At 35.8% G+C, this 20,562-nt stretch overlaps 1 protein-coding gene across 1 annotated transcript in view; it reads left to right on the top strand.

Moving 5' to 3' along the window:
* The first annotated feature begins 1,286 nt into the window (after positions 1-1,286).
* Positions 1,287-20,562, top strand: part of TENM4 (teneurin transmembrane protein 4) — a 3,098,737-nt gene continuing 3,079,461 nt past the window's right edge. Inside the window, exon 1 of the mRNA XM_050757454.1 lies at positions 1,287-1,826. The gene's annotated coding sequence lies outside the window, so the exon portion shown is untranslated. The remainder of the gene's footprint in view (positions 1,827-20,562) is intronic.

Genomic DNA, 20,562 nt, shown 5'->3' with positions numbered 1-20,562 from the left:
AAATGTAAATAGTTACCATAGCTCCCTCAATTAATAAAAGAGAGCCATGGCAAGCTTGTTAGACATTAACTTTCCTCCTCTATGCATTGTTACCCTAATCTGCAAAATGAAGATGATAATATTATCTACCTCATGATGCTGTTGTGAGGAGTAAAAATGTTAATACATGCAGGATGCCTAAAACAATCCTGCCTGGTAGTAAGCACTCTGTAAATGTTGGCTTCCAGTGTGTGCTTGTTTTGGTGGCAGTGGTGGTTATTACCATCATCACTATTATAGACAATGTTAAAGGACGTGGTGATGGATCTCAGATTGACACCAAGTGTCTTGATTCCCATTTCTGCTCTTTCCCACTACATTGTGTTTCTGGGATTTGAGTTTGGTATAATATTGCGACCCTAATTTCAGAGAAGAAAATTTCATCTTAGTTTTCCAGGATTCCTTTTTCTTGTTTTTTATTTTATTTATTTATTTATTTTTCAGAGAAAAAACATGGTAAGGGGGTGCATAAGTTCTTTTCTGGCTTTTCAGGTAGGTCAGCTCTAGACTTTGAAATCACAGGTATTAACTGGGAGCTCAGCAATGAAACTTTCTAATATCATTTAGTGTATAGACCCTGAAGAGTTTCATTTATGTCTCATAGAGCATTGCACATTCTTTATGGCGATTAAAAAAAATCTGTAATGTACAATTAACCTTTTATAGTTTACAAATCATTTTCATGTGTACTTTTAAATAAATGACTCATAGAAACACCTACAATTTTACTGATGAAAAAGTTAAAGAACAATAAATTTAAATGACTGGCTCAAGATTATGTACTTAATAATGGTAGTGTGTCTTATAAAGAAATTCATATAATTATTAGCACAGCACTCAGCACAGGGATTTCCTCATAATTTTCGTTGGATTAATGTTAGAGAAAACTGAGGTTGGATTCAAACATAGATTTTATCTGTGGTTCCAAACATTTCTGCTATGTATGGTGACATGAAATCCCTGGTTTTAGAAGCAGTTCATTAGCCTGACTCATCATAACTTGATTGTTATAAGTTCAAGTCTGCATCTGACAGGTCTCTGGAATAAATGTTTTGAATTGGCTTCTAGATAAGATTTCATCCTGCCTGGGAAAACAACTTGAAAAGTTTTAACTTAGGGGCTCATCAATTAGACTTTGTGTTCAAGACATCATGGCTTAAAGAGAAGAAAAAATCAATTCTAAATATAAAATGTTGAATAGAGATATCTTTTAAAAAAATTTCAGTGCTCATGGGGGAAGCACTTGTCCCTATCTGATGCTGATCCAATCTCTTTTATTTGATTGATTGTTGAATCTATTGATGAGTGAGCCGTTCAGCCAGATTCCCCAGCAGCAAGGTCAGCGGACTGTGATTCCTCAGCGGGGAGGCTGGGGTCTGTGTGGAGGAGACTCCTCTTGGCAGGAGCAGTTTGAGTATGCAGAACACATCGGCACAGCCTAGAGCTGGCAGTTAGTGTACGCGCGACACACACACACACACACACACACACACACACACACACACACACACACACACACACACACACACACACACACCAGTGCTTTCCCCTCAAGTGAGGCAGCGTTAGCAACTGCAGTCCCAGCTTCCTCTGCTGAGGTACAAGCGGCCACTGCCTGATTTGTTGGAGGAGCGCTAGAGTCCAGTATCTGAGGGACTGGTAACACGCAGCTGTCACAGCTAGTGGCAGACAGCCCACTTCTTCCCAGCTGCTTCGCCAGCCTTGGCAAGAGGGCATACTCTTCCAAAAGCCAGCCTGCCTGGTGAGGAGGTTGCTTCACACTGAAGGTAAGACTGCTTCCTAGTCGCTTTCTTTCCTAATGTGCCAGCTACCTCACAATCTACTTTCAGGTAGGCTCTTGCCATTTCTTGTTTTAGGCATGGGAAAACCTTCTCAATCACAGCGTTTACTTTAACTGAGAAAGTCTTTTTTTTTTTTTTTTTTTTTTTTTTTTTTTTTTTTTTTTTTTGCTAAAGAAGCAGAACAGTAAGGGCTTGATAGTTTAGCAGGATTCTTCTGATTAAAGAAGTTTTAGTGCAGACGGGTGACTCTACTTCTCTCTCCCAACCCTTAGAAATATTCTGCAGATAATGAGACAGCCTCATTTTGTGATTCATAGGCAACTTCACATTTAGCAAAAGCGTGCGCTTCTAACCTTTTCAGTTAGTTGACAATTGTTATGCAACTCAGCATGTGTAATTTAAAGACCTTTAAATGCTCTTCTTCTCCTGGGAAAAACATACCTCAGTCTTGTAAAATAAAAGCCAAGTGGTGGGAGCTATGGATTCAAACTCTTCTTTGGCATTTAACATTCGGTGATATAGACAGGAGTGAAAGTTGCTGAATCACAGAAGTTTAATATTCATGCAAATTGCTGTATTTGTCAAGGAAAGCTAGGAATCAAATGTCTTTTCATCTTTTAGAGCTCTTATACATATATGGATGATGTGGATTTGAAGAGGGGAAATATTTGTTTGCTATAACTCACTCTTGTGGTGAGGTGGGTAAAGTGATTAATGGACAGAAATAATTAACTGGAGAGGATTTCTTCTACTAAAATGAGCTAGAATCTAGTTGTGAATTTAGAGGTTTCTTAGTTAACAGATCTGTATTTATAAAACTTCAAAGAAAACTGTAGCTTATTGATTTGAGTCTACTTGTTTTAGTGATACTAATCTGCATAAATTATCACCCCGAATATTCCTTGACTGTACATATTTTTTAGCCAATTTCAGAGTAAAAAAGTTAATAAAGAAAAATTTCAACAACTTAATGTCTTCACCCTTTAATATTCATTTTAATTGTTTCATATACATAATTTCACAAGAAGTTTTACGAGAGACTGATAACCATAATTTATCCAATTGAATTGAAATGATCATAAAGAAAATGCTCTTCAGAAGATGAGTCCCAAACACAAGTCAGGCTCATGGTGCCTCTGGGTTATTGCAGAATATAGCACCAAGAGTGAAGTCTGTGGTAAGCAGAAAATCAGAAGACACAGTTTTTGTGACTGTTTTTACAAGCATCACTTTGTATGTGTAGTACACTTTTAAAAACATTAGTCTCTTTTCATTACTCTTCTGGGAAGTGCCTTTGAGCTGTGGCATGCTGTTTTGATGGGGATGACCTCAGTTCTGATGGAGAAGCATGACACACAACTTTCGGGCAGATCTAGATGTATGCTTAAAAGAGAAGTTATCACCTGGGGTCAGGAATTTTCAAGCTCAAACATCCAGGTACTTTCTCTGACAACTCCAGGGACCTATCCTTTGAGCAAAAAGACCATACACACAGGTTGTCTGCTGCCTCTTTAGAAGGTAGTACAAAGAAAGAACAGTTACCTTCTTTACTTGTCATTAATATTTAATGCAAGTGATCACTCTGCAGCATCCAATAGGGACTTTCACTCTCTAACAAATATTTAATGTATATTGTCTGGTATTGCCTTTAGCTTCCATAGTATTTGTAGTTTCTACATTGAATATTCATAAAGTATTTTGAGAAAATAGATTCTCTAGTCTGCTACACAACAACAAACACACAAAGAGAGCACAACTTTACTTTTTGTTACTTCACACTTTAATTCACAGTCAAACTTGCCATAGACCTGCTTATATTACTCTCTCCATGGTGCTGTGGCAGCTGATGGCTCAGCTGATATTGCTCCTAGTAAAATAGAGAGATCAGAAGGAGCGAAGGAGACAGAGGACACATAATTCTTTTTTTCATGTTGGGTGGATGGTGTGCACTTAGAGTGGAATCTTGGAGAGAGAGAGAATACAGAGAATACTCTCTATTTGTTTATGTTTTGCCAAAGATGTCCAACTCAGCCAGCAACCTAAAAGATCCAAAGATGTAATCTTAACCAGGCCTGCTGTGGAAGTGAAATGTAATTTAATTAAGTTGTTGGGTGAGCTTTCTCCTTCTTGGTCTTCCTCACTCACCTTTCTCCCCAGGTGAACAGATTTGTGAGGTAGGTTAAAGAGTTAACCAATTACATGCACATTATAGATCACCATTCAAAGCCGTCTTTTCTGAGAGGGAATCAATTTCATTTTGCTTACAGCCAGAGGTGATGACTCTTCTGTCATTGTTCTGGCTCCTAGTCGCCAGCCTTCTTAGTCTTTACACAATTTTGTTCCTTCTACATCTGACAACCATTCCTGGGCATCTTGGTGAATTGGTATTTTGAGAATTTTATTAAAATAAAGGTAATGAATAAATATTATGGATTAAGCCAAAGAAGTGGGTTATCAACAATGTTCAGTGCTGTTAGGTCACATACCTTTCAGTTCTTACCAATCTGTGGGGTAGGATTGATGGTGCCGTCCCAGGCATTTCTACATATGCATGGTGACGTTGCAGACCAATGCTTACCAACGCAAAAGCAAGGAAAGAAAAAAAAAACGAAGAAGAAAACCTATAAGCTTTTGTGAAATGCAAACAGGTGCCGAATACTGAGGAAACCATGTAGTTATACTCTTAAGGTGATTTTCCCCAAATTACCTTGGATTATACACTAGCTCTAACAATGGCACATTGCATGCACCCTTCAGGGCTGCGTTGAGTGATAGCTATAAATTAGGATGAAGAGAAGAAAATGCTGCACAGTTTAAATATTGAGGAGAATTAGGATCCAGATGGTAAGGTTTTTTTATAGCAATATATTGGATAATGTTACAAGCTTCTATGGCTACTGGCCTATTATATTTTTTCTAGTAAAATGCAGTTTAGAAGGTAGTACAAAGAAAGTACAATGCAGTCTCTAGTAAAATGCAGTTTACTAGAGAAAATATAATTGCTAAGAGCAATCTTGCTAATCTAGAAAAGCGAATTTCCTTTCCATATTACATTTTTCAACTTTGCTGGCTTATTTTCTTTTCCCCTTTTCCTTACTTTTTTTCCATTCTAATTCCAAACTCAATCAAAATTATATAATGTGATTTATTGTTTTATTTCAAGGTTGCTTTCTTTTCTCTCTCTCTCAGTACCTTCCTCCCCTGCAAATACCCGTCTCACATTATGAATGCATTTGAGAAGTCTGTCAAACATTTTGGACTTGGACACAGAATGGTTATTAGACAAGTCTCCATCTGGTTTTAAATGTCCCTAATCTAAAATCACCTCATTTATTCAGTCTCTGTAAGACAGTTCTCTTTTTTTCATTTAGACAGGATGTCGCTCTGTCTCCCAGGCTGCTGAGGAAATCTTAGCTGTAGTTCAGGTGTTTCCTTGTTCAGGACTTCAGGTCTGCTCTGAAAGAATTGCTTTTCTTCTTTCAACACCCTCTAGTGGGAATTGTATTATCTCTAGTCTCGGGGCCACAGTGGCATCTCTGATCAGGCATTGGTATAGAAAGTGAGCCACCTGGTGGTGAAAAAGAGTAATTCTTATATTCTTAACAGCCTTTCAAGTTAACAGCAAGGAAGGACATTGCTAATTTTCTGTTACATTGGGAAGGGGTGTTTGATTTTAGTAAAATGTCCTTTAATGGTATATATATTTTTTTCAAATCAATTGTTAGGTTACAAGCACAAATCCCTTCACTCTATGCTTCATTTTCTAATTTGATATGACCTATCTCTTTCACCTCTTTTGTTTCTTGTATGCACACGTTGTGAGGAACACAGTTATGTTGCTATGTATTTAATAATATTTGTACACATTTATATACATACTAAAGTATCAAGATAATTCAATGAAGAAAGCACTTCAAAAAGAAAGCAATGAAATTACCTGTTTTCCACTGGGTATTAACACTGCATTTTGAATAGCTTAAATATAAACATAGTTTACTGTATTTGCATATTCATACTTAAAAAAATACAAAAATAATAAAAAAATAAAACAAAATTATATGTGTGTATGTCTTTGTTCTAAATCAAAATATAGATAATAGGCATCATTTCCTATATATTTTTAAGACTCTAATCTAGCTAACCAATTACCAAGGCTACAGTAGCCCTTGTCTTACTGTCCTTATTCTCTTTCCTTATACCTATCTTTCTGTGTGGGGAGTCAGAACTGACATTAACATGTCTCTTGGCTGGAAACAACTCTTTGGAAGTACAGATGTTAACGGTCTTTGGGAACTGGAGTTCTCTAAATATATAGAGTAAGTGTAAAGGTACTGTGCAAATAAAGGACAAAATTATTTCTGATGTATTTTTTTTTCCAGTTTAGAAGACTTGGGTGCAGATGGGGTAGATCCCATTAAACCAGAATTGGTTTTAATTAAATTTTACATGGATCAAATAGAAAGACAAGGCTGAGTGTGGTGGTTCAAACTTGTAATCCCAGAAATTTGGGAGCCTGAGGCAGGCAGATCACCTGAGGTCAGGAGTTTGAGACCAGCCTGGCCAATGTAGTGAAACCCCATATCCACTTAAAAAATAAAAATAAATAATCATTTAAAAAAAACTTAGCTGGACTCAGTGGCAGGCACCTATAACCCTAGCTACTCAGGAGACTGATGCAGGAGAATTGCTTGAACCTGGGAGGCAGAGGTTGCAGTGAACTGAGATCACGCCACTGCACTCCAGCCTGGGTGACAGAACGAGACTCTGCCTCAAAAGAAAAAAAAAAAAGACAAAGTTCAGATGTTAAATGGCAGATATTTCATTAATTTCTTAATTCACCTATTAATAATTGCACTATTTAGAGAAAATACTGCCTAGAATCACACGTGCAGATTCACTCTCCAAGTTTTAAATTAGTTCCCTCTCTAGACAGCCTCATCTTATCCATGTTGTTCTTCAACTTCAAATTTATTTATTTGGGCAATCATCCTGTGTAAACTAGTAATTCACTATGCATTCTTTAAAAAAATAGAAAGTTTTTGTTGTGAAATTATTGTTTACATATAAACTATCTATAGCTTGAAGTATGAATATAAATAGAAATTAATAATTTCTAGACTGGGTGTGGTGGTTCATGTCTGTAATCCCAGCACTTTGGGAGGCCCAGGCAGGAGCATCACTTGAGGCCAGGTGTTTGAGACCAGCTTGGCAACATAGTGAGACCTCCACTCTACAAAAAAATAAAAATAAATATAATTAGCCAGGAGTGGTGTCACAGGCATGTAGTCCTAGCTAGTCAGCAGACCACGGCAGGAAGGATCACTGTGCCCAAGGGTTTGAGGTTGCAGTGAGCTGTGATGGTGCCACTAGGTGAGAAAGCAAGACCTGGTCTCTGAAAACATAAACAAACAAATAATTAAATACATAATAATAATTCCTGATTTAACCTCAGGAAACTATTATGTAATATTCCACTTGTTTGAGATTTAAATAGTGAAAATAAGCTCAAATGTCTTGTTCTGTTTGTTGTCATTAGAGTGGAATCAGGTATAATAAAACCATTCTACTGGCTATGCAAGAGCCAGCTCCCATGTCATTGTGAGGAAAGGTAAAGAGAATAATAAAATAAGTTTTAATATATCAGGTAATATCCTTGAATATTCAAACATTTAGAAAATTACCACTACAATAGTAGATGCTTTTCAAAATTATTAAAATGTCTGAATTTTTAATTGAGATTTTACCTATGTATGTCAGTGATGGGAAGTACAATCTTGACTTGGAATTTAGTTTGACTTTCACAAGCCAGTGTCTCCTTCCTTGCAAGTCTCTAAGCTACAACTTGGTGAGATGGGTTTGCTACATGCACACAGATATGTAATCATTTTAATACACTACAAGTTGATGGCCAGAAAGCAAGAAAATTATTCAATCATAAAAAATAGAGGGGAAAGGAATCAAAAGTTCTTTATTTCACATGAGTTTAGGATATGAAGCATTGCAAGAAAAGCAACTTCTCCCGGCTCGTCACTTTTCCTCTTCCTCTTTCTTCTCCTCTCCTCCTTCCCCTTTTCTCTTTTTTTTCTTTTTGTTCCCCCTACCAATTCAGTATACTTATTTAACCTCCTCATTTTCCATTTAAGGTTCTAAAAATTCTCAGTCAACATTCACTCTGAATTGTGATGCATTCAGTAGTTAATTATTTTCCACAATGTCCTTTAAATGTATGTAAATTAGACTTTTGATGAACTGGAATGTTTTACAGATTCTCTGCATAAATCACACAAGGTTAAAAAAAAATCAACCTGTTTAAGGAGCAGAATATTTTTGGACGTTCATCATTTGCTACAGTGACTGAGGACATCTCAGTGCTGTTGGCTTCAAGTATATTCCTACAGGGACAGCCTGCATACTTTTCAGAAAGACATATTTCTAAGTTTATTTCTAGCTTTAAAGAAAGAATATCTGCCTAGTAATGTGTCGATTGAAGCTGTAAATGGGCATGGATAGCAATATGAAGTCTTCTGTTTTCTAGGCTCATTTTGCAAAGTAATGTTAATTTATGAATTGATTTATGCATGTGCTTTTATAATGATATTTATTACTATCATCGTTATTTAAATAGAAGCAATAATTTGGAAAACTATCCCACTCTTTTTTTCTGTACAATATTACAAAATAGAGCATTCTTGAAGTGATTATAAATTGTCTTACTGAATACTCAGGTAATTGGATAGTGTTTACTCATTCTAAATAATGTGTCATTTAGAACAACTCAAAAGGCTTTCTTTTATTTAGACTAAATCTTACATTCTGTAGCAATAAAGATTTGATCGGCATACGTTTTATATATGATCTTTTCACACACCCAGCTACAGTTGTTACAGGAAAGGGTCCCTATCCAGACCCCAAGAGAAGGTTCTTGGATCTCGCGCAAGAAAGAATTGAAGGCGAGTCCTCAGTGCAAGGTGAAAGCAAGTTTACTAAGAAAATAAAGGAATAAAAAATGGCTAGTTCATAGAGCAGCTCTGAGGGCTGCTGTTTGCCCATTTTTATGTTTATTTCTTGATGATAAGCTAAACAAGAGGTGGATTATTCATGCCTCCCCTTTTTAGACCATATAGGGTAACTTCCTGAAGTTGCCATGACATTTGTAAACTGTCATGGCACTGATGGGAGTCCAGCAGTGAGGACCACCAGCAGTCACTCTTGTCACTATTTTGGTTTTGGTGGATTTTGGCTGACTCCTTTACTGAATCCTGTTTTATCAGCAAGGTCTTTATGACCTGTATTTTGTGCTGACCTCCTGTCACATCCTGTGACTTAGAATTCCTTAACTCTCTGGGAATGCAGCCCAGTAGGTTTCAGCCTCATTTTACCCAGCTCCTATTTAAGATGGAGTCGCTTTGGTTCAAACGCCACTGACATTTCTCCCCTCCCTTTTATAAGAGAACCCTTAATTCTAAGGGTTGCAGAGGGATGAAAAGCCATCTTTTGTAACTTCTTCGGGCTGAATAGGGGTGATGATATTTCTGTCTAACTATGAGGGTCTTTTGCATTCAGGATAGAAAGGAGCTCAATCAGAAAGCATAAGTATGGTAAGGTCCATTTATAACTCTTGAGTTTTGACAAAAGATGATATTTGGAAGATGAATAAGTGTATAATTTAAGAAAACACTCAGCAAGCTTGTCCTGTATTCCTACACAAAGAGTATAACAGCAATATATTCCACAAGAGTAAAGCAAAATAGGTAAAGTTATTCCAAGTAAACTAAATTAGAAAGCTTTTCATAAACTGAGCAACTGTTGGAACGAAGCTGATATGGGGTTGTTAGCTGATTGTAATGTGCCTAGAATTAGAATACTGATTTAGATATTTATATTATCCATCCCTCTTGTTCTGAGCAGCAGTCAGAGATCACTGGTTGATTCACAGGAATAAGTAGGGTTAGCCTAAATTGCAGAAACAAACTTAAAAACCACTGATGAGACTAGAATTTAATAACAAGTGTACCATAGCTTTTGAAACATATTATTTCTTTTTCCAGTTTCCCATTTTTACTAAAATAATGGTAAGACTGATTTGCTTTACTATACTTGGCCTGATTATTTGTATAAAGTGCAACAAGAATGACTATTTTTCATATAGGCTCTTTTTAAATTGGCTTTCCCAAAACTCTGTTCCATAGAGGGAATTTTAGATACAACTTTTTTAAAGCTGAGTCCAGCCATGGGTTTGTACCCTTAAATACCTATGAGTTGGGTAAATTTCTTTCCTCTTGAGGTCCCAGAACTTGCAGCTTCTGGACCTGTTAGAAAGTGACATTCTTTACTTACCACAGGTCAGAAACCCTGAACAAGGACTGTTGTAGGCAAGATATAAGACCAGTTCCCCTAAGGGCTTTTCTTTGCTCTACAAGTCAGGTTTGATTCCTTAAAGGAAAGCACAATATTCCAGTCAAAGCCTTGTTAAAATAACCAATTTCTCCAATTGTGTATTGTTACAAAAGAAAACAGATTCTTATTGCACTTATGCAAATAGCTATTCTCCAATTGTGTATTGTTACAAAAGAAAACAGATTCTTATTGCACTTATGCAAATAGCTATATTGCCATAAGTTAAGAATACTCACAACTAGTTTCCAAATTCTGAAGAAAACAGGTAGAGAGAAATAAATATGCTCTGAATTTTGTTCATAGGAGTACACTTAACTTTTTAAAGCTGTAAATAGCTCGAAAGAATAGTTTACTTGACTCTGAAAAATAAAACAAAGGAATAGAAACATATTAACAAAGTTAAAAAGATTAGATTTTTTCAGTTTAGTCCATGCAGGTTAACTTTTGTTTCAGGGTTATGAACATTTCAGTTCTTTATGAGAGTTTTGAAAGTTTTTTCCTCTATTCTGATGTCACAATTTCCAAAGTTATCAGAAAACTTGCATTTAAGAACTCCTGCTAGAGTTCTATAATTGATTTTAAACTACCTCCTAAAGAGGATTAAAACAAGACAACAATTGTCTGTGGATGATAAAAAGTTTTAGGACAGCCACTATTAAAGCTACAATTAATAAGAAAAGTTGGTTACTTATGTGGCACACAAAATTTTACATAACAGTTATAATTATTAATAACATATGCTAAGTTATATAGAATTATAGGAGTTGCCCATAACTTTGGAACATATAACAATAACACATTTATATAAATATAGCCCAAAGAAAGCACAATACCATTTCACATTTTATAATGCTTCCAGTATGGTTTTTATACCAAATAAGCCACATTTTACCTTTACATTCATGTATTATTAATGTTAGACCCAAGTTTTAATAAAACCTTATAGACATATTTACCCAATTTTAGTGTTTAACCATAAGGTAAGATTCTTACAAGCTTTTTATAGCTCTTTACTTTTTTTGCGTGTGAAACAGCAAATTAGTGCTTTAAGAAACACCTGTTGTGCTTTAATTCCAATATTTATGGAAAAACTGAATAACACCCCTTTAAATTTAGCCAGTGTCCACACACAGAATTTATTTTACAATTGATTTTTTTAATAAACCTTCCACAACTGTTTAAACCTTTAGCTTTATTCCATTTAACTTAAAACAAGTTTTTAACCCTTTAGCCAAAAAAACTATGTTCTCATGCCTTCTTACAATCTTTTACCAAAAGCACATTCTACTTTCCTTATACACCTTACATGTAAAACTGTTTCTTTAATAATCTTAATTACATGTTGCAATGTTAACTTTTAGTGACTTTTATTTTTAGTGAAAACCTTCGTAAGGGGTTTTAATTGTGTACTAGGTGTGGGGCCTAGCCTGGGACACACCAGGCAGAAATGCCGATAAGGGCTGACACTGCAGCATAGCTAGGGGCATGGCTAACTTCACGTGTCGCCAGGCCTTACCTTACTTAAGCAGGCAAGTTGTACAGTAAGCATCATAGTGGCATTTTATGAAGCATTTAGGAGGCCTAACAACCTTCAAATTGTACATTTCTTACATAAATTCCCTTTCACAAATCCTTTCATGACTTACACAGATCATCTGAGACATTTTTGGCTTTTTGACTTGCCCTAAAAATTCCGCCTGTTAAACAAGCAGTCATTTTATTTCAAGACAAGAATTTACCATACAAGATTCTTTCTTAGATAAAATTTTTCTTTATAATTTTCTTTATATAGCTAGGGGGCATGGCTAATTCCACATGTCCGCAGGTCTTATCTAGAATCTAATGGCTTTAAGGTAGGTAAATTGAACAATTTTCAAAAGTCAAAGAAACAGTTTGACTTTAAAGCATTTTGCAAATTTGATATTTGACCTTAATTTAAACCAAATGTCTACGTTTTTATGACATTTTATTTTACCATTTTATTTTTTTAAGTAAATAAAAAATTTTTATTTATTTTATTTTATTTTATTTAAAATAAGACATTTATTTTAAAACTAAAAAATTTAGTTTTAATTTTTAAAACTCTATATTTCCAAAAGATTAGTAAAGTCATGTAAACAAAAAGGCATTATTAAAGTTTCTATTTTTCTGACAAAATATTTTAAGTGCTTATTTCTTTAAGCCAATTAATTAGACCTTTTTATGTATGAACATACAACACATATAAATAGACAGAAGATTTAACACTTTTAAGATTTTTCATTTGCCAGTTTATTGATTGGATTACTGGCTTCAGCGTGCGGCCCATGGAGGAACAGGACCAGGAAAGCATGCGTTTCTGGGCAAAATAAGCAGTGAATAAGCATCTAAAGGCAAAGACAGATCCCTAAAATTAAGGGTGCTATTTTTACTGGTTCTTGGATCCCCAAAGGAGGTAAATACTGCAGAAGACAATGCAGTGATTTTACTTTGCATTTTATTGCAAGGCAACCCAAAGCCAATCAGCCCATTTTGTAATCAGCCCATCATTCATGGGAATCTCATCTCCCAGTGGGAGGTGGGGATGTTTTCTTATTCCCAGGAGGCCAAGAGCATTCTTCTTTGATCCAAGTATGCAAAGAGTCAAGTATCCCTCCATAACGACTATTAGCCATCTCGCAAAGCGTATTTCCTACCTAGTTATTACACAGTAAAGCTCTTTTATAATGCAAAGTAATTTCTGATATCCTCAAAACTCAAAACCATCAGATAACATAATCCAAAACAGAACAGAGCCTTTGATTTTGAGAGGGATCTATTTACTTTTAACTCCTGGGGTTTCATGAGGAAAACAGGTTTTCTTTTCCCAAAATGGGGTCTGTGGCACCTCCTCTGTTTTTCCCAAGGAGATCCAGGCTACTAGAAGTTATCTTAGGGCCTCTCATGTGTGCATTAAGAGTAGCAAGACAAAAAAAAAAAGAGAGAGAGAAAAAAAATTTAGTTTATTGAGAAGAATTTTTTTTTTTCAGAAAAACAAGTTCAAAGAAGAGAAAAACATAAAGGCCTTGTAAATATATCTACAGCTTGTTTATCCACTTTTAATTAAGCTGACTTTTAATCATAGTGCTTTTTTAAAAAGAAATTCTTTCATATCTCTTATTACCGGATTTTAGTCATGCCAAGTAGCCAATATTTCTATCTTCTAAGCTTTACCAAAGGTAACCTCCTAGGTGCTTAGAGAAGGAAAATTTGAGACAGTCCGCAGAGGAGAAGAGAATAGAGAAGGTCATGCAGTTATTAAATGACAAATGACTTTCTTCCTAGGCAGGGAATCGAACCCAGACCACCAATGTGAAAGTGCAAAACGGTAGCTACTAAGCTACAATATAGGGGAACCTCTGTTTTCTTTCCCAGAAAGGTTCTAGAGTAGTTAATTTCGAGCTTGCAAAGTCTTTTAACTACTTAATATAATTTTTAGAGCTAACTATGACCATGAACGGTAAAATTCCTGTTCCCTGGAAGGCGGAGACCAAGAAAATGTCCCGCCATATGGTTAAAAGATAGCTTTTAAAGGTTAAGGTTAAAGGTTGAAGCTCCCAAGGACATAAAACAAGGTGGAGACTTAATCCAGTTTTTTTGTTTGTTTCAGAGACCTGTAGCCAAGTTTACTACTGACCAGCTTGCTGGGTCGTCTTGAAAAGCGGGCTCACAGGTGTTCTAAGCCTGTGTTTTATCCTAAAGTACCGCTTAACACAGAAAAACGAATTCATAGCACAAAATACACCAGCTTAAGACTAGCCTCAGAATTCTTTTTTGCATTAATCCTAACTTTACAGAGGAGATAAACACTGATTATTTTTACCACTCATTCAGCGGTTTGCACAGAGAGAGAGAAGCCTGAAACCTGACTGGTAAGAAATTTTTACCCTTTTGCCAGCGTTCTAGGCTTCTGGGTCTCATTCCCTGAGAGGCCCTAGTGATCCGGCTTGCGGTACCGTTGTCCTGGGGGCCAAAACGTATCGTAAAGGAAAATTATTATTTTTTCATTCTGGCCAGAGCAAAATAGGTGTGATTAGGCAGAGACCTTAGCCACTCTGCTTAGCACCCAATATCAAACTGGCAAGACTTAAATTTGCCCCCAGATGGGCCCCGTCATCTTTAATCCAGTCTCAGACTTGAAGTTTCAACACGTGGTCTCTGGGCAAGATGGTTTACCTGAGTAACAGAAAAGATAAGAAAGGGAAACTAGAGAAGGAAAGTATTGCCTGTGGCAGTGTAGGGAAGGTGAAATGATCAGGGAGGCCAGAGAAAGGCCCACCCATTGCAGCGACAGTGAAAAACTCAGGTGGTTGCGGCTGCTGTTGTGAAGCGATTTTTTTCCAGCAATTCTAATAGCTCTCAAGTTTCCCTTTTTAGGGAAGAAAAACTTCCCCATTTTCTAAGATCTTGTACATGCCTAACCCTGTCACCCACAGCCATCAGCAAAGAGTGAAAGGCAGATGAATCCAAAGAGAATAGCAGTTAACATCTCACACTGCCGAACCTGTTTTTAACGAAGAAGGACTTTACTGAGAGACACTGCCAAACCTGTTTTTAACCAAGAGGGACTGTACTGAGAGGGGCCTCTAACCCCCTAAATCTTAAAAGGCACTCTAACCCTCCTAAGTTGGGTCTCTAACCCAAGGTTGGTCAAGTGTCCTTGCCTTTTATTAAGAGGGGCCTCTAACCCACTCTGTCTTAAGAGAGACTCTGACTCCCCTAAATTGGGCCTTTAACCCAATTCCATCCTTTACCTGGGTACCCCACCACTTACCCAAAGTCATCCAGTCAGTGCTGCAGTCTATTTCCTTTGCATCGAGGAGTCTCCTCAGCACCTTCCCTTCTGTTGTTCGCCAGAAATATGTTATAGGACCCCAATACATACCCAAAGGTAGACGTTGAGTCAGGGTTTCTGCACTATAGTCCCTTTGTGGTCACTAGATATATGTCACAGGAAAGAAGTCCCGATCCAGACCCCAAGGTTCTTGGATTTTGTGCAAGAAAGAATTTAGGGCGAGTCCACAGTGCAAAGTGAAAGCAAGTTTACTAAGAAAATAAAAGAATAAAAGAATGGTTGCTCCATAGAGCAGCCCTGAGGGCTGCTGGTTCCCCATTTTTATGGCTATTTCTTGATGATATGACAAACAAGGGGTGGATTATTCATGCCTCCCCTTTTTAGACCACGTGGGGTAACTTCCTGACATTGCCATGGCATTTGTAAACTGTCATGGAGCTCATTGGAGTGTAGCAGTGAGGACAACCAGAGGACACTGTTGTTGCCATTTTGGTTTTGGTGGGTTTTGGCGGACTCCTTTGCTGTAACTGTTTTATCAGCAAGGTCTTTATGACCCGTATTTTGTGCTGACCTCTTATCTCAACCTGTGACTTAAAATCTCGTAACCATCTGGGAATGCAGCCCAGTAGGTTTTAGCCTAATTTTACCCAGCTCCTATTTAAAATGGAGTTACTTTAGTTCAAATACCCCTGATACAATGACCATATTATGTATTCATGGTTTTGTTTAATTTTAGACTGATGGTTTCCAATCAATTTTTTGTTCCTCCTAGTGACTGAGTTGCGTTTTTTTTTTTGATCCTCCACTGTTATTTTTTAAAAATCCCTTACTGTTCTCCTTAAATGTAACAATAACAACAAAACAATATTTCCAATACAAAAAGAAAAATAATATGCTCAATGTTTCCTCACGTTTTTGATATTTTGCATTACAGTGACTGGATCTAAAGTATCTGGTTGGCAAATGCAAATAAGAGGCTGGATTTGATGGGATGTTTCCTGGCAGGGTCAGGCATACCTGTAAAATGGTAAAATAGACATTCTTCTTGATTCAGGGACCTGATGTTGGATAACTGAGAAAGTACAAAGTCTTTAGCTAAGGACTTGAGGAGCGAAGACAGTTAGTAACAGAAAACCAGAAAATACCATCACTAGCTCATATACTTGTCAATTTAAGTGTGTCTGTTTCCCTTCAGACTCTAGAGGAACGTCATTATGAGCACGGTGGGAAACTCAGCTGTTATTCTTTCTGATTTCACTGACCACCTTGGTCACCTTGGTCACGTTATCTAGGTTTTCTTAGGCTTATCACAGATAAGTCAAGTATGACTGATGTGCCTTAGATTTCCTGGATTCCCCCTACTTTCTCTTTTGTCGGCAAATTTGGTACATCCTCCAACCATAGCCTTAGGTAAAAAAGAAAACTATTGAAAAGAGCATTAAAACACCTCTCCAATGTAGAGAGCCACATTAACCAGTCTATTTACCTTTAAAAATATATGAGAATAAGAGAAAAGACAGAGATTTAAGCAACCATGGCAGTTTAGACTTAGTTAACATTTCTGAGAAAATATCAATTTTCAATGTTTAAAATTCATCATATATGTCCTATAATTTAGAGGCAAATAATTATAACCTTCCAATGCATATAGCCACTTACTATTTACAAAGAAGCTTTACAGACATTTTGTATATCTCCTCTGTAAACTTCTTGAGTTTCAGTTCTCTTTTATATAGATCATAGTTACTAAGACCTTCACAATGATAAAAATTACTGACATGATTTTTTAAAATAATAACTTTCCAGTAACCACTCATGAAAATTATTATGATTTAACATTTGTGAGATGGTGCACAAAAATTAGTATTTTTAGCTAGTTACTCTTATTATCACATTCACAGAAGATTAGCAAGTACTGAAATAAATCTTGTGTGTTCCACTGTGCCATGCACAAATAGGCACGTGATTTTTAAAACAAATAAAATTCAACTTATTATACCCTACCTAATAAGACCTTTTTAAATCTTAAGTCTGTAACCCAACTTAATTAGCGTAGCCAGTCAGCCACATTCTCATCAGTGAATTCAGTATGTCAGCTTTCTATGTCACCTGCACTGGCACCTATGATTTTGAATGGGATGCCATCTAACATCCTGCCAGAAAGTCTCGCTCTGGCTTGACAATGTTGCAATAACTCATTTTGCCAGCAGTGATTAAACTACAAATTCATTTAACTATACATCCTTTATTCTATATGCTTTCATTCTATTGGTAAGGATCTACCTCATGTGAAATTTTGTCAAAACTTTACTGAAACCACTCCCTCTTAAAATAATTCCTTATTAAGAGATCCAGTGTGAAAGAAAAATATATTGTTGGCATGACTTCTTGTAAACACAGGTAGGCTTCCATAATCACTACTTTCTTGAAATCTTTACAAATTCTATGAATGCTAATCCATTCTAAAAAATTGTTGTAAAGTGGTTGATAAACTTACAAATTTACTTTTTCTCATCATCAATCTTCAGGAGACTTTTCTATTCTCTTAAATAATTACCGAGAGCAGTTTTACTGTCACACACCTGATAAACACTGTTAGCTCACATACCTGTGCTGTAACTATATTCTTATCTCCCATTGGTTTCAGTGTGGCTGGCCTATATTTGTGTTTATATTTACAGTATAAATTAATACTTTTTTGGACACAAAGTGTGTTGTGTAATTTGGCTTCTCTTAGTTTATATTAAAAATTATGTCAACCCAAGACCGTGAACCCATCTCTTTCATATTCTTGTTTTTATTGTGGGCATGTCTAAATTAGCTGCTGCTTTACTTCTAGCAGTGTTATGGGTATCAGCTCAATCTGGAATTTAGCCTTGATTTTATATATACACACACATACATATATGTATATATACATACATATATCCATATATATGTATATATATAAAACATATATATGTGTATGTGTGTGTAATTCTGTTTAAATATTTTTATTTTAAAATCTGTGTCTGTACTATAAAATTGAATTCACTATCCATTATAAGTCCAAATAAAGTATTTCAACTTCAGTGAAGATCATAGAATTAAAACTTAACAAAGCCTTGATATAAATACTATATTTCATAAATATAATATTATTTTATGCAAATGTGAGAGCAGTATACCACTGCTAGAACAGTAAGTTGTAAACTTGACCCTTATTTGCCTCTGACATTTTGCATTTTGATATGCTTTTAAGAATATATTTTGAGACATAAACAGAATAGGTCAGAAAAAGAAAAACAAAACAAGCATTGAAAAGTGAAATAATTGTCATCCCCAAAGAATAAAAATCATAGCATGTTGCAAATCGGTAAAAGTAATGTTTTATGAGTCTATATTGTTAAGTAAAAATTATCTGAGTGAGAGGTAGCTGCTAGTTTATTTTTTTAATAAAAAGCAAACTAGAAACACTAAAGTTATGAATTGCAGTGTTCTAGAAAAATAAAGATAACATATAACAAGTAGATATTGTTGTCAATACTGGCATATTGGGTTGTTTGTAAAAAATATTTTATTACTGCATTTCTCCCTGTGGCTGTTCCCTGGGGACATGTGAAGAGATCCTTTTAGGCTGATGAATATTTAATTTATTTTCAGTGTAGTTTCAGTTTGCTGTAGGGAGAGACAACCCAGAATGTGGGCTAGGGAAGTATCAAGGGAGTTTGAGTAACTATTACATAAACTTAGAGAGATTGAGTACTATATGAATGTGTGAAAACAAATCTTTTTCTCTAAATCTGTCTCTCAGCCTCAGTGTTTTCTCCTTGGAAAATACACCTCAAAGCAACATAGTAAAACTGTCAACTCAAAGACTTTTCATAAGCTGTAGGAAGGATATGTTCAGTTTGATTTACATTAAATCTACTGTTTAGGGAATGTTGAAAGACCACCAATATCCTAATTTTGGTGGCCTCATACATATTTATTTTCCTTAATCCTCTAAGAGAACACCAATTAGGAGCCTTAGTTTAAGGAAACAGAAAAGGCACAAAAGGTTCTGCATGGTTCCAGAATAAGGCCTATTTCACATGAGCAGAAGGTGAGCATGTGAGAAAAATTTCTTTCACTTCCTTTCATTTTTGTATCTCTCGGTTGTGCATAAATCTCTTGCTTGGCTAAGCTTTTGTAGAAGAAAACATTGAATAAAATAGGCAAGATTTTTAAAAATCTCAGAAGCTTAGAAAATGAATCTAAGTTCTGATTCAGAACTCAGTACTTGTATTGTCTACCTGCAGGGGTAGAGGGAACTGAGAACAGGGTCATAATTCAGATGTATCATAGATGGTCAGAATAAAGTGTTCACACAACATTCTGAGTCACAAGCTAGGAAGTGTGGAGCTAATATGTCATATGAAAGATAGCCTCATAGAGAGGTAATGAAGAGAGTCTGCAAGTAACTCATATGACTGCCTTGCACAATTTTGATATTTGAGTTACTACTTTTTAATTTTAAAAAAAGGAATAAAAAGTGTAGTGCCTCACCTTTCATTTCTTTCCAATTCACTGTATCTCTCCTCTTTCATTATCATCATGGTTGCCATGTGAATTCCTGACTAGCCAAAAGTGCAGTTTTAACAGAAATCACATTGAGAGGTGGATCTTCTTGGTTGTATCTTTTTAACTTGGTTCTTTTTGCAGTAGATTCTGTGCTTAGCACTTCTTGAGCATTACCTATTTCATCTTCAAGCCAATCAAGGAAGATTGGGTCTATGCTGTTTTCCTTTCAGAGATGAGGATATTGAAACCCTATGAATTTATAAAAACGTTACAAAAATCCTGATCAGAATAAGACAACTTAAATGGTAACTGGTAATCAATGTAGAACCAGTATTTAAATATCTCTTCGTCCTTAGATCTATCCCCAGCACACTATTTGCTAGTAACTAAACTAAAGCTCACTCTATAGGAAGTGGAATTAAGTGAGTTCATACATCTAAGCTATTCCTAGACATTTTTCCCAAGACTGGTGAGAGATGGTAGAGTATGGTATTTTTTTTTTTTTAATTTACGAGTACATTTTAATAGTGTAAAAAGAAACAGGTGAAATTAATTTTAATACTACATTTCCATTTACCTCAATATCTCCCAAACAGTATCATGACAACATGTAATCAACATAAAAATTATTGATGAGATATTTTACCTTTCTCATGCTAATTCATTTACCTGGTTTATATCGTTTCTGTGCCCAAATTGGGTGGTCTTAAGTGAGTTACTTAACCAATGTGTGTGTCCATTTTATGATTGATAAAACAGAGATAATGATAGTGTCTTCCCCATGAAGTGGGAGTAAGAATTAATTAGGTGCACATTTACATAAAGCATGTAGAACAGTGCCTGACACAAAGCAGTCACTTTCTAAGTGTTAGATATAATTTTATTGTTTCCATCTCGACAATTGAAAAAAAATCATATTTGCCAGAATTTATCTTTTTTTAATTTCCTCTTGGGCTTCATATAATTCTT

The sequence above is a fragment of the Macaca thibetana genome, chromosome 14 (genome assembly GCF_024542745.1).
Source record: "Macaca thibetana thibetana isolate TM-01 chromosome 14, ASM2454274v1, whole genome shotgun sequence".
In the NCBI taxonomy this organism is placed as follows: Eukaryota; Metazoa; Chordata; class Mammalia; order Primates; family Cercopithecidae; genus Macaca; species Macaca thibetana.
This window is presented reverse-complemented; position numbering and strand designations above follow the sequence as displayed.